A 15,480-nucleotide genomic window follows, 5' to 3' on the forward strand; every position below is an offset into this window, starting at 1 on the left:
AAAAAAAATGTAGGCAGAAAGTTCCATGATCAGTTCAGGAAATGAAGGTCTGGAGAACAAGGGCTCTAAGGACTGGCTATAGGAACTGGTGAGAGGTTACAGTGGTCATAAGGGAGGTGGCATTGGAGCCAGGCCTGATTCAGACCAGGCAGAGAGTAGGTTCCAGGCAAAACAGATGAATAAGCAGCAAAATGAAAATGCTCAGGGAGAGATGAGACACCACTGGCTTGGAGCATTCAGTGCAGCCTAATTTTTATTTACATAATTCCAAGAAAATTTTCCCTCTTCTCATTGCTTTCCGGGGAGATATGGCAAGCAGCTTCCTTGGGGCAGACACTGTCATTTGCTCTACAAAGCTCATATTTGCATGTGCACACACACACTTCTTGGCTGCAAGTGGAGCCTTTGTGTTTATCTAGGTTCCCCTCCCTCAGGTGGCAGAGGGAGGAAAAAAACCCTCTTTCTGCTCCCAGAAGGTGATCTTGGTTAGTCTAAGCCAACTATACTAATTCCTCCAAACTTGCTGTGGATTGATTTGGGCATGCTCATGTAACTCAGTCCTAACAAATGCAACCTAAGGGATAATCCTCTAAGGAATTCCAGCGAGTTTTTCTTCATAAAAATCAAAGACAGACACCTGGAAGGAAATGCACTCTTCTTTGTTGGGTGTGGATTTTTTTGCATGAAATTCTAGAAACTATTACAACTATCCAGCAATCGGGCAATGGATTGGTGGGAGAGGGGGCTGTAGACATTTTGAGAATGGCAGAACAGAAGAATGTAAAACACCTGGGCCCCTGATGACATAGTCACACAGTCTAATGAGCCATGGAGCCACTCCATCTCTGGACTTGGTGTTAAGTGAGATCATAAACTCCATGCTACTTACGCCACTTTTTGTTGAGTCTCGGGCTCCTTGCAACTAGATTTTTCATGAGCAGAGTTTTTCCTTTGACAGAACACATCTAACAGCTTAACCCATTGTGCTGCCTACTCATTCTTCAGATAGACTCTTCAATTAGACCTTTGGAGTATAGAGTTTGGCCTTTCAGGCTGCCTCTGGCCAAGGCCTCCCTCTGCTTTTCCTTTGTCCTCTTCTTTGTCCATGTCCTGGTTCCCAGATATACTTACAGGAGATCCCATACTTCTCGCCTGTAAAAACAGAAAAAGTATCTCATCTCATAGATCTATTTCAAGAATTAAATGAGGTGATGATGAAGAGAGCTTAACAGAGTGTCTGGCATGCAGTAAGTGGTCTACAAGTCATAGTCTTAACATTGGTAAGAAACTACTTTGGATTGACTAAGCTTACCAAATTCAGATTTGGTCATTCAAATAGCAGCGGGGTATTGTTGTTACCAAATCTAGTATAGCAGCATGAAAAGGCAAGAATATGTACCATTGATACATTGCCTTATAATTGGATATTTTACTAAGCAAATTTACATATTTACCTTGTTTACTCCCCAAAAGAATCTTTGAAATGTCAGTATCATTTTCATTTTTCTGAAGCAACTGAAGTTAAAAGAGCCTAAGTGCCTCAGCTCACATACCTGGTGACTGAAATTCAAATCTCAACAGACTCCAAAATACATGTTCTTCCTATCACATCGCCTCCTCATTCACATGCATACAGCTCACGGCAGTCGACTGCTCTCGGCTTCTGAACTTTTGTGGCTGGCCTCTGTGACTCCCTAGACTGGTTAGTTTCTCACCATTTAATAACTTTCATGTTAATATGCCTTGAAAATGTTCAGTGGTTCTGAGAATAGTACAGGGCAGGGGAGAAGAGAAGAATGGCAAACAGATCAGTGTCCTAGCATCCTCTGTGAAAGGCTGGGTTTGCTGCTGCAATTTGTATGAGCAGCTCCTGTTTTTGGCAATAAGTTGAGTATTCACACTACTTCTTAGCCTTTCTTTGTTTACACAGTGGGTGAGACTCTGTGATAAGGAGTCGTTGATGAGGTTTATGTGACTAGGAGTGGACATGTGCTGTGAAAACTGTTTACCATTTACTGAGTGTCAGCAGGGTCCACTGGATAGCTGTCAAGAGATGTTCATTCAGAGAGAGAGAGACAGGCAGAGAGAGAGAAAGAAATCTCCTATTTACGGAAAATGTGTGTGGGTTAGAAACTACAGAAGAAAATCTTTTGGAATTCAATGCCAAAGAAACAGATGAGTTAAAGATTGGTTTAATGGCTTAGGAATGTTTATCAATGTCTATTCTTACTGGTATTCTAGTATATGACAGTCAAAATTGTTCTTTCCCAATAACCACCCATGCTTTTGGGATATTTTTTATTCTCTTTATTCTTTCCAGAGTCTACCACAGTCGACCCAAGACTGGCACTTAAACGTGAAGAGTTTGGTTTCTTTGGGTATTCTGTTGCATTTCACAGTATTTGAACAGGGGCTTGAGGTAATCACTGGTCAGGGATCTTTAGAATGAGTGACTCTAATTCTGAATGGGAGGTCAAACTGAATTCCATTTGTATCCTTTCCAACTCCAAGACTTAACTGTGTAAGTCTTCTTGGATGTTGCAGTATTCTAACATTCTGTGTGCCTGGGGTAGTGATCTCCTTGTATATCTGAGTTTATTATACTTTTACCAAGTTCAGAGTAAGGGCATAACATCTTTGAGATATATTATTATTTAGAGAATATCTTGGTCTGGGTTTTACCAGAGGCAAAAATTTATCAGAGGCAAAAAAAAATTACAGGTATATGGAAGTAGTTTATTTAGGGGGCGACCATGGAAAGCATGAGTGGGGCCATAAAGAAGTGAGACAGGAAAGGGATGGAAGCCAATAAAAAAGTGCATTACTGAGCAAGTTACCATGGTGGGCAGCTGGATTTCAATCCTGCTGGGGAGCTCAGGAAGACAGTGTACAACATACCTCAGAGGTACATTTGCCTCAGCCAAATGAGGGGCTAGCCAGATGGGAAATTTACCCACCAATAACATTTTCATCTGTTATGGAATGATGGGTGATTCCCTAGGGCTTTAATTCTATGGTCTATCTGACCTCTCCTATGCACAGGTGTGGTAAAAAAGTATTCAGGAATTGTTGACAGCAAGCAGCCCCAGGTGTGTGGAGGTGAAAGTCAAGGTGATATGGGTGGAGCACCAACAGTGTGTGCTAGGAGGCTATTGTTTTTGTGTTTCTCAAACTTTTGAACTTTCTTTCTCCTGATTAGGCACTAGTCTTTTCCATGATCTTCAGGGGATGGAGAAGGCGGAAATAAGGGAAGGAAATAGATTTGCATCCCCCACAACATTTGTTTCTGATGCTAGCGCTCCAATGAGATCTTTGATATTGGAGTATACCTGATATGGTTTGGATCTGTGTCTCCACCCAAATCTCATGCCAAATTGTAAACCCAGTGTTGGAGGTGGGGCTGGTGGGAGATGAGTGGATCATGGGGACAGTTTGTAATGAGCCAATTAAACCTCTTTTTTTTTTGGGAAGGAGTTTCACTCTTGTTACCCAGGCTGGAGTGTAATGGCGCAATCTCGGCTCACCACAACCTCCGCCTTCTGGGTTCAGGCAATTCTCCTGCCTCAGCCTCCTGAGTAGCTGGGATTACACTCGCCACCATGCCCAGCTAATTTTTTGTATTTTTAATAGAGACGGGGTTTCACCGTGTTGACCAGGATGGTCTCGATCTCTTGACCTCGTGATCCACCCACCTCGGCCTCCCAAAGTGCTGGGATTATAGGCTTGAGCCACCGCGCCCGGCCAAACCTCTTTTTTTTTTTTTTAAATAAATTACCCAGTCTCAGGTATTCATTTATAGCAGTGCAAGAATAGACTGATACTGAAAATTGGTACCAGAAGTAGGGTATTGATATAAAGGTATCTGAAAATGAGGAAGCAGCTTTTTGGAACTGGTGCAACAGTTTGGAGGGCCCAGAAGAAGATAGCAAGATGAGGGAAAGTTTGAAACTTCCTAGAGACTTGTTGAATGTGTGTGACCAAAATACTGATGGCAATATGGACAGTGAAAAAGAGGCTGAGGAGGTCACAGATGGAAGTGAGGAGCTTGTTGGGAACTGGAGCTTATTGGGAGCTGGATTAAAGGTCACTTTTGTTGTGCTTCAGCAAAGAGACTGGCACACTGTACCCTGCTCTAGGGATCTGTGGAACTTTGAACTTGAGAGAGATGATTTACGGTATCTGGCAGAAGAAATTTCTAAACATCAAAGTGTTCAAGATCTGACCTGGCTGCTTTTGAAAGCCTGTGCTCATGTGCATGAGCAAAGAAGTGACTTGAAACTTGAACTTATCTTTAAAAGGGAAGCAGAGCACACAAATTTAGGAAATTTGTATCCTGGCCATGTAGTAGAAAAGAAAAACCCATTTTCAGGGTTGGAATTCAAGCAAGCTGCAGAAACTTGCATAAGTAAAAAGGAGTCAATTGCTAATAGCCAAGACAATGAAAAAAAGTACTCAGAGGCATTTCAGAGGTGTCCTAAGGAGCCTCCACTATCACAATGCTTAAGGCCTAGGAGGGAAGAATGGTTTTGTGGGCCAGGTCTGGGGCCCTTCTGCTCTGTGCAGCCATGGGACATGGCAGTCTGCATCTTGGCATCTCTAGCACTAGCCATGTCTCAAAGGGCCCCAGATAAAGCTTGGGGTGCTGCTCCAGATGGTGCAAACCATAAGCCTTGGTAGCTTCCATGTAGTGTTAAGCCTGCAGGTGCGCAGAGTGCAAAGGTTGAGGTTTGGGAGCCTCCATCTAGATTTCAGAAGATGTATGAAAAAGCATGGATGTCCAGGCAGAAGCATGCTGCAAGAATGGAGCCCTCATGGAGAACCTCTACTAGGGCAATGTGGAGGGGAAACATGGGGTTGGAGCTCCCACATAGAATCCCCACTGGGACACTGTCTAGTAGAGCTGTGAGAAGAGTGCCATTGTCCTCCAGACCCTAGAATGGTAGATCCACCAACAGCTTGCACTATGTATATGGAAAAGCTGCAGGCACACAGTGCCAACCTGTTAAAGCAGCCACAGGAGACCTGTAGCCCCTTTCCTCTGGCCATTTTATTTCTTTTGGAACAGGAGTATTTACCCAATGCCTATACCCCCATTCTATCTTGGAAGTTACTAACTTGTGTTGATTTTACAGGCGCATAGGTTCATGAGACAAGGCTTATATAGCCTTATCTCAGATGAGACTTCGGACTGTGAACTTTTCAGCTGATGCTGGAATGAGTTAAGACTTTGGGGAAATGTTGAAAAGGCATGATTGTATTTTGCAATGTGAGAAGGACATAAGATTTGGAAGAGGCCAAAGGCAAAATGATATGGTTTGGTCCTGTGTCCCCACCCAAGTCTCATGTCTAATTACAATCCTCAGTGTTGGAGTTGGGACCTGGTGGGAGGTGATTGAATCATGGGGGTGGTTTCTCATGGTTTAACATCATCCCCCTTGGAACTGTCATGACGAGAGCGAGTTATCACGAGATCTGGTTGTTTAAAAGTGTGTAGCACCTCTCCCGCTCTGTCTTCCTCCTACTGTGGCCATGTGAAATGTGCCTGCTTTCCCTTCACTTTCTGCCATAATTGTAAGTTTCCTGAGGCCTCCAAGCCATGCATCCTATACAGTCTGCAGAACTGTGTGTCAATACAACTCTTTTCTTTATAAATTACCCAGTCTCAAGTATTTATTTATAGCAGTGTGAAAACAGACTGACACAATACCCTAGAAACATATAGTGAAAACCCTTCTCATAAAGTGCTTATAGACTGGGCACGGTGGCTCACACCTGTAATCCCAGCACTTTGGGAGGCTAAGGTGGGTGGATCACCTGAGGTTGGGAGTTCAAGACCAGCCTGGCCAACATGAAAAAACCCCGTCTCTACTAAAAATACAAAATTAGCCAGACATGGTGGTACATGCCTGTAATTCAAACTCCTCAGGAAGCTGAGGCAGGAGAATCTCTTGAACCCAGAAGGCAGAGGTTGTGGTGAGCCAAGATCGTACATTGCACTCCAGCCTGACTGGGCAACACAGGTGAAACTTCATCTGAAGAAAACAGAAGTGTTTGTGGATTGACGGAACTTTAAGAATGTAAATTAATAACATATTAATGTGGAGTTTGAATATGCTATTTAAAAATTTGGGGGAGCTACAGAATCTGTGAGTTTTTTATTCTTTAATACATTAGAGTAACTCTTTGCTGTGCTGTGGTTTTTTTTCTCCTGTAACTAGTTATGCTCTTGAAGGATCAAATACAATGTTGAGTGAATAATGTATAAATGCTTAGCAAAGAAATTATTGCTAGATACCCAATGGGAGGTAAATACTAGAAAGAGCATGTAGGTGTTGAGGGCAGTCCTTACCAATGGGAAAGCCAATCTCAGCACAGTTAAAATGAACAATAAGAGGCTGAGAAATTTTTAGGGAATTTAGAAGATTCTATTGGGGATTTTTATTAAAGATATCAGATTAAACATATGCCTCAATGTCTACTGCCTCCTGAAATTCCACTGAAATAATAGCAAAAGGATTAACAAAGACATAAAAATATAAAAATGAAGAATTTTCAAGAGGAGACAATAGCAACAAAATTTTGGAAGTTGGAAAACCATATGGATGAGTAGTTACAGATTAGTAGACCCAAGAAAGCTAAATTCTAAATGGGGTAAGTGGAGACACAATTTACAATGCTTCCACTTGAAGAATTTACAAAATCTCAAAAATTAGAGGCATCAGGCGCTTCTAGAAGTAAGGAGAGAGTAGAGCTAAAACAAGCAGTATTTATTGAAAGTCTGTTTAAGAAGCAGTCAGACCACTCATATCCCTTCTCTTACCCATGGAGCCAGGTGACAGGCTCTCTGTCACCATAAGCAGACAGAGGGTTGGTCTTTGAAAAAGGTAAACCTTAGTCTCTGGACTGCAGAACACCAGTCACAGCTGAGGATACAGATCATGTAATAAAAATAGTGGGATAAAATGAATATTTACTGAATGTTGAAACTCAACCAGTCATCTCCCCCTATGCAGCTCTCAAAACATTGAAAATCAGATTTACATCCTCCATGCAAAAAACTAGTAAAGGCTTCTCTGTAGAATCTGTCCAATTCCCAAGAAAAGACCTAACACTCTTAGGGTTCCACCAGAAAATGGCCTATCCAGCTCACCCCGCCATGAAGTTCACAGTCAATGACCCCACTGTCTGAAGTTTCCAATCTGTGTTCTAGTGTCCCACTGTCAAATATGAGCACACAGTGAAACAGACATAGCAGGGGAACGCCTCAATATGAAAGATTCGCGACAAAGCAAGTTAGAGAAAACAGAGACTAGGAAAGGAGAAGAAAAGCTAGGGTAGGGGCAGCTACTATTATCAGAAAAGTAGATATTACAGCCATAAAATGGGTAGAAAACTATTAATATAAAGAATATTCAGGGCAAAGAAGAGGCCTTAGAAATTAGAAATAAGAGCTCAGAAATGTAAAAAATCTCAAAGGAAAGATAAAGAACAAAATGAAAGAGAAGAGAATTGGAGAGAACGGATAAGAAAATACCAGAGGACAAGTTTAAGAGCTTCAACATCCAAAAAAAAAGGAGTTCTGGAGAAGATGTTGTCATCCACAAAATAACTGAAGAAGGTGTCCCAGAACTAAATAAAGTACAGAATTTCCCGGCTGAGAGGCAATCATTGTGAAAAATCAAAATACATGTCTAGAAGACATTGTTAGTACCTTGACCAGGTCCCCTTTACTAAGCCTGTGTGTGCACCTGCTCTTCATGTTGGCTGCTGATAACCTACAGATCTCTTCTCTGGAGAGCGGCCTTCAGCAAAGCAGAAGCTGTGTCATCTGGGAGGTTCCACCCCCACTCCACTCCTACACAGGAGAACTCACAACCAATGACTAACTGACTTGAAGGTTCAAAAGGCCAGTCAGCTTGTCTCAAAATGAGGACCAACTCTGTGGTTCAGCTTTTGCTTCAGGGCATCCCAGGATCAGATGGAAGCTCCAGTGGAGACCCTGTCCTTCGCACGTTCCCTAGACCTAGGATGCTTCCTTAGCTTATATTCTCTCCCAAGATTAATCCCTCAATTAATCACATGCACTCAAACTTCTGTCTCAGTCTATTTCTAGAAAACTCAGCCTAAGGCAATAGGAGAGAAAGAATTCTAAAATCTTCCAAAGAGAAAAACATATTTTATACAAAGTATCAAGAATCAAAATCATATCAGCCTTCTCAACACTGGAAGCTAAAGACATGGGAGCAATTCCTTAAAAATTCTGAAGAAAAATTATTTTCAACATAGGATTCTATGTTGAATACCAAGATGAATGGAATCTCTCTTGGGTAAATCAAAGACATTTTCAGAATCCAAGTTCTCAAAAAATTTACTTCTTTCTCAAAGATACTTCATCAAAACAAAGGAGTAAACCAAGAAAGAGGCAGATATATGTCAACTGAAAAATCACAAGATTCATAAATTTGGAAAGGAGAGCTTTATTTCTCATAAAGGGTTGTAGCCTAGAGTCTGGCCATCCGCAAGCTGGGAAGCATAGCCTCTGGAAGAAGCTTCTCCAAGAACAAGCACTTGGAGGAAAGGAAGGAAGGATAAGACAGGAATTTATGCTGAATGGGTTGGCTAAGTATACACATTCAACAGGTTATAGGAGGAGCTTTGAATATTCATGAAGGGGAGGCACACACATGTGTAGAAGAATCACATGTATGTAACATGCAACCCATGTTCAACTGGGAGTGGAGACTTAATATTTAAATGTATTACAGTTAAGCCCTATACATCAAAAGGTGAAGCAGAGGATGCAACCCTCAGTGTGAAGCCCTCTGTAAACTGGTCAGAATCACTCCATGGTTGGTGATCTTTTACTAGGAAGGAATCCTGGTCACCTGCCATGTTGAAACCACCAAAGGGAGGGGCAGCATTAGGTGGTTGGTTGAAATCAGTGGTGATTTCCGTTCAATCCTTAGGGAAGAAATCCTAATGACGGTTAGCGAAGAACATATAATGAGGTATGTATCACTTCCCAGCTCATTGTGGCTGAGAACTCAGTTTTTAAAGGTTTCTCTGGGTCCTCTTGGCCAAGAGGGGGAGTTCATTTAGTTGACTGGAGAACTTAGGATTTTATTATTTCTCACATAGAATGCATGAAACAAAAGATCTAACAAAAAGGAAATGTGATACCTCTTCAAGCATAAGAAATTCATAGAATTATTTCATATATGTGAAAGTACTGAGAGTCACACAAGTGGGGGAGGTGGGATAAATCCTCATTTCCCCTGCTTGGAAATCAATAGACAATGCTTGAAACTGAAAAACCCTGAGTTTCAGTAGAAGCATATGATTCCAGAATTTGGAGAAAAAGACCAAAAGAAAGGGCCAGCAGGCTTGAAAGCACTGGGGAGTGATGAACAGATGCAGAGAGGCCGCTGTATTTTTATAAATGTCTTATAAACGTATTTGATTCTTTAAATCATGGGCAGTATAACCCCTATTTTTAAAAAACAATTTAAGTGTTAAAATGCCTCCAGGAACAGAGGGTACTGACTGGGTTTTTGGATAAAATGCTGTGAGGAAGTGATTTTGATCACGTGCTGGTTTAGAGTCCAGGATGGGGAAAAATTTGTCTCAAGGGACCTAAGCTGCTCAGAGAAAAAGCTGACTATCGATCCCAAAGGTGGAAGTTGAGTGCCAAGGCACAATGAGCATAAAAGCACTGTGACCCCAAGGTCAGAGCGGACCCTGCTGCTGGTTGGGAGAAGAGTGACAGGAGGCCGGCGTTTTAGGGGCTTCACAGCTTGTGAGCTCAAGTGTGTCACACATTCCAAGGCTAGACATCTTTTAGTTCAAATTATCTGCCCCCTAAGTGAGGCAACCACAGCAAAGATTTAAAGATGCATATATTCCCACATATTCCTGAATCTGTTATAGTACTTCTTACGGGAGCTGATAACCATAGATTACTCAGTTCAGACATCAGAAGCTGATATAAACTAGCAGCCCCAGACACTGTGTGCCTTAAAACTGTTCTATCCCAAGTAGAAGGAACTGTTTCGGCAGGCAGGAGCAGGACCAACAAAAAACAATGGTATCAGGCTGGGCACGATGGCTAACGCCTGCAATCCCAGCACTTTGGGAGGCTGGCAGATTGCCTGAGGTCGCAAGTTCAAGACCAGCCTGACCAACATAGAGAAACCCCGTCTCTACTAAAAATACAAAATTAGCCAGGCATGGTGGTGCATGCCTGTAATCCCAGCTACTTGGGAGGCTGAGGCAAGAGAATCGCTTGAACCTGGGAGGCGGACATCACAGTGAACCGAGATCATGCCATTACACTCCAGCCTGGGCAACAAGAGTGAAACTCCGTCTCGAAAAAAATAAATAAAATAAAACGATGAAACCAACAGTTTGTCTTGCTTTGCACACAAAGAGCAAATGAAGAGTTCTAGTCAAAGAGCTTAAATGTGACCTCTCCAGCTAGGGCAGCTCATCAAAATTGATGGCCAGTGGATTCCACAGCCAGCATTAAATTACCAACTGACATCTAAGAGGTCCAAACTCCTCTTTCCCTTCAAATAACCCTAACAGCCTCCCTCCAAGCTTTCTGACCTCTTCTAACCACCCACATTTGAGGGAGGCCGCCTCCCTGATGGCAGCCCTGTCTCACTTGTCACTACATTAATCTAACAAGAGATCAAGGATGTCAACTATCTCCCATTTCTTTTCACCCCGGGTTACTTTGGAAGCTTCCGTCTTAAACACCTGTCCCAGTCAGACTAGTCCAGGGCAAAGAAAAGTTGTCAGACTTCATAAGAAGGCAATCTGCCCTTCCCTTCGCCAATCACTAAAGAGGATCAAGAACGGCTCTTGGGCATTGGATTCAAGGTTACAAGGGAGGCGTCAACTCTAACAGTGGGATTAAAAGCAAGCCTTGGACCCACTCATGAGGCCCCTCTTGGGGAAAATAATGGAGTCTTGAAGTCATATAAGAGTTAGTTCCAATAAACCCCTTTTCTCCAATGCCCCTAGACTAATTAGTGACGATAACAATATGTCACATGGTTGAAAAAATGAGAGGGAAATGAATGTTTTTAGGCATGTACAGAAGGATTTGAGAGTTGTTAGGGAAACCACCTCCCTTATGAAAACAAAATGCAGAACTTCCAAGGTTCAGCAATGGAAGCAAAAGCCACAGGAGTTGAAACTGAAATAATCTATTGGCCACCACCTAGTGCAACTAAGTACAGTATCAAGGTTAGAACTCATGTTCTAGAATCTGACTGATTTAGATTCAAATCCCAACTCCTTCACTTCAGAGCTGTGTAGGGTTATTAAAGAAAGTATCTAAGTCCCCTGAGCCCCAATTCCTCATGAGTAAAACAGGTTAATAATGTATTCCTTAGGGAGCTACAGCAGGAGGCCGGAAGCTAGTGTATGTGAAGTATAGATACACGCAGCGTGTAACAAGTGCCGTTGTTAGGATGGGATTATCTTCTCCTTAGGGCTTGATCACTATGATTGATGCCATCTTCACCTTGATTCCCAGAAGGGTAATACTCCCCCTTTAATGATTTACAGTGCATTTTTTCCTTTGCACCTACATGTATATACAGAAATATATTTACAATGTTACAATCGTACTAATAAGTGACAGAGCCAGTATTTGAACCTGTGTTTGTCTGACTTCTGAGCTTCAATAAAGAAGACTCGAATGAGTCCCCAGACCACAGGGATGCTATGCTCAGAACAGCATTTTGGTGAGAGATCAAGAGGCTGATTAAGTCACACTGATTCATAGGCACAGTTGCTCTGCCATTTTTCTCGCATTCATTTTCTTGCTTCCTCTTTCTCCCTATTAGCAGTTGGGTGGATGAGCTGAGGTAGAGCCCACTCTACTTCCTTTAAGGTCCTTACACCACCGGTCTAGATAGAGGGTAGAAGGATTGGGAGTGGCTGAAGATGTAAGCTGAAAAAAGTGAGTTTTCCACTGTCACTTATTGATCAACTGTGATTATGTTCCGAAGACCAGGCAAAGTCTACTGACGGCAGATTTGTCTTGGCTGTTTCTGATGTCTTACCAGCTACTATATAGGCTGATGAGCAATCAGTCCAATTAGCACAGAATTTTTGATAAGGCCTAAAATTCCAAATCAACATTCCAGCCCTCCTGATTATGCCATAAATTCTGGGACTCCAGTCTCTGTAACAACTGAGGCAAACAGAAATCTTTATCCTGAATTGTCCTTCTAACTTAAGTATCTTCTGACCTTTAACTTGTCTAAAAACTACTCAAGAGCAGAAACTGCATCCCTTACTTATTTCATCTCTTTAAAGCCTGGGACACAGTGTCAAATAATGTCTTTTGCATAGACTTTCCTTATTGACCTTTATAGATTTCTGTAATAGGGTGACATGTGCAAATACTAGCATAATTATAAAGTATTACATAGGTAAAGATAAAGGATGTTACCCAGTGAATAAAACCAATTCCAGATGGACAGAAATTCAGAATAAAAGATTCGAACCACCTATCAACGAAGAAAATGTAGTATTTATCAAACCTCTAAAATAGAGATAATTTTCTGAGCATAGAAGTAGTAAAATAAATAATGAAGGAAACAATTGACTGGTTTCAGTACATTTTAAAATGTAAAGCTTAAGTAAAAACAGTTTTAAAGACTAGAATAAGTAAGTCTTGAAAATATGTTTGAAAAAGAGTTCAAAATTTTTATTCAATAAGGTGCTCATGAAAATAAAAAAACAAAAATCTCAAAATGCCAGTAAAGAAAATTACATGGACAAGAAAATTCCAAAAGAAGATGAGTGTTCTCATAAAAACCTGTTTGCAAATATTTATAGCCACTTTATGCATAATCACTAAAACTGGGGAACAAATGTCCCAGCTGTCTGCCAACTGGTGACTGGATAAACAAATGGTGGCACATTCAGACAATAGAATACCATTCTGCTAGAAAAAGGAGCAGACTACTGATACATGCAACAACGTGGCTGATCTCAAAATCATTATGCTGAATGACAGAAGCCAGACACAAAATCATATGTATTGTATGGTTCTATTTGTATGACATTCTGGAAAAAGTAGGAGTAAAAAATTATGGGAAAACAGATTAGAGGTTGCCAGGGGTGGGAGAATGAGGAGGAGATTGACTACAAAGAGACCTAAGAGTACTTAGGGAGTGATGGAACTATGTTATATCTTGACTGAGGTGGTAGTTATGGGATTATAAACACTTGCCAAAGCCATATGCCTAAAAATGATGAATTTTACTGTGCATAGACTGTACAGTAATAAACTTCGCTTCAAAAGAAGGCTATTAAAAAGCGTTTCACATGTCTAATAATCAAATGAAAATTAACATGAGGGGGTCTTTTTTTAACCCATTAGATTTACAAATATAAATCATAATATCCAATTCTAGCAAGGCTTCAACGAACCTTGTATTCTCATATAGTAATGTTGGTGATGTGAATTAGAATGACTCTTTTGGAAATAAGTTGAAATATGTAGCATGAGTCATAAAAATGTGTAACTCTTGACCTAGCAATATGATTGATGGAATCTAGATCACAGAAATTTTACAAAATGGCTTGAAAATAACCGTGTTTGTGGAATATTGTGTTATAGATTGTTAATAATTTTAAACTAGAGGGATTCAATTTCCAATAGTAGGGGAAGTTAAATTATTAAGGAAAATTATATGAAAACATTGTTTGTGGAATTGTGTGTTATAGATTGTTAATAATTTTAAACAACTAGAGGAATTCAATTTCCAATAGTAGGGGAAGTTAAATTATTAAGGAAAATTATATGAAAACATTTTGCAACAATTAGTTGTGATAAAGTCCATATAGCCACATACACATTTGGAAGTATGTATATAATATAAGGTTCCTGAAGAAAGCCAACATAGACTATATGTGCATTCTGGAAAGGCAGTAAGTGTCGTGGTTAAGAGCATAGATTCCAGAGCTGAACTGCCTGGGTTCATATTCAACCCTGCCACCTTCTAGCTCTGACTTGGGGCAGCTTACTTAACCTCTCTCACACTCAGTTTCTTATTTGAAAATAGGAAAAAATAATAGTAGTTTCCTCATTGTTTTTTTCTAAGGCTTTGATGAGTTCATAAATCATATGCAACACAAAACTACCTGGTACAAAGTAAGCACTTTATATAATCATTTGCTATGCCGTTTTATCTCTGCAGATGTAAAAGAACTGGACAAAAATAGCACAACAGCATTATTTTGGCGCATGTGGCTGTGGAATTATTATATTCAGATAGTTAAGATTGCTGCCAATTTCAGCCACTTTTTAAATTTTGCATTTTGAAAAAGTCAATTCGATTTTTTTTTTTATTTTTTTTTCCCCATTTATTTATTTTATTGCATTTTAGGTTTTGGGGTACATGTGAAGAACATGCAAAATTGTTGCATAGGAACACACATGGCAGTGTGATTTGCTGCCTTCCTCCCCATCACCTACATCTGACATTTCTCCCCTTGCTATCTCTCCCCAGCTTCCCACCCCCCACCCTCCCTCCCCTATTTCCCCCAAACTGACCCCAGTGTGTAGTGCTCCCCTCCCTGTGTCCATGTGTTCTCATTGTTCAACACCCGCCTATGAGTGAGAACATGCGGTGTTTGATCTTCTGCTCTTCTGTCAGTTTGCTGAGAATGATGGTTTCCAGGTTCATCCATGTCCCTACAAAGGACCCAAACTCATCGTTTTTGATGGCTGCATAATATTCCATGGTGTATATGTGCCACATTTTCCCTATCCAGTCTATCGTCGATGGGCATTTGGGTTGGTTCCAGGTCTTTGCTATTGTAAACAGTGCTGCAATGAACATTCGTGTGCACGTGTCCTTATAGTAGAACGATTTGTAATCCTTTGGATATATACCCAGTAATGGGATTGCTGGGTCAAATGGAATTTCTATTTCTATGTCCTTGAGGAATCGCCACACTGTCTTCCACAATGGTTGCACTAATTTACACTCCCACCAACAGTGTAAAAGTGTTCCTATTTCTCCACATCCTCTCCAGCATCTGTTGTCTCCAGATTTTTTAATGATCGCCATTCTAACTGGCGTGAGATGGTATCTCAATGTAGTTTTGATTTGCATTTCTCTGATGACCAGTGATGATGAGCATTTTTTCATATGTTTGTTGGCCTCACATATGTCTTCTTTTGTAAAGTATCTGTTCATATCCTTTGCCCACTTTTGAATGGGCTTGTTAGTTTTTTTCTTGTAAATCCGTTTTAGTTCTTTGTAAATTTTGGATATCAGCCCTTTGTCAGATGGGTAAACTGCAAAAATTTTTTCCCAATCTGTTGGTTGCCGATTCACTCTAATGATTGTTTCTTTTGCTGTGCAGAAGCTGTGGAGTTTGATTAGGTCCCATTTGTCTATTTTGGCTTTTGTTGTCAATGCTTTTGGTGTTTTGGTCATGAAGTCCTTG

General features: G+C 40.8%; 1 long non-coding RNA gene across 1 annotated transcript in view; it reads right to left on the reverse strand.

The window, feature by feature from the left end:
• Positions 1 to 644: 644 nt before the first annotated feature.
• Positions 645 to 15,480, reverse strand: part of LOC116548742 — a 26,268-nt gene continuing 11,432 nt past the window's right edge. The window contains exon 2 of the long non-coding RNA XR_004267524.1: positions 645 to 1,152. This is a non-coding gene — a long non-coding RNA (uncharacterized LOC116548742). The remainder of the gene's footprint in view (positions 1,153 to 15,480) is intronic.

This window comes from Sapajus apella, unplaced genomic scaffold (assembly GCF_009761245.1).
Source record: "Sapajus apella isolate SASKATOON/1434 unplaced genomic scaffold, GSC_monkey_1.0 scaffold5, whole genome shotgun sequence".
Taxonomy (NCBI): Eukaryota; Metazoa; Chordata; class Mammalia; order Primates; family Cebidae; genus Sapajus; species Sapajus apella.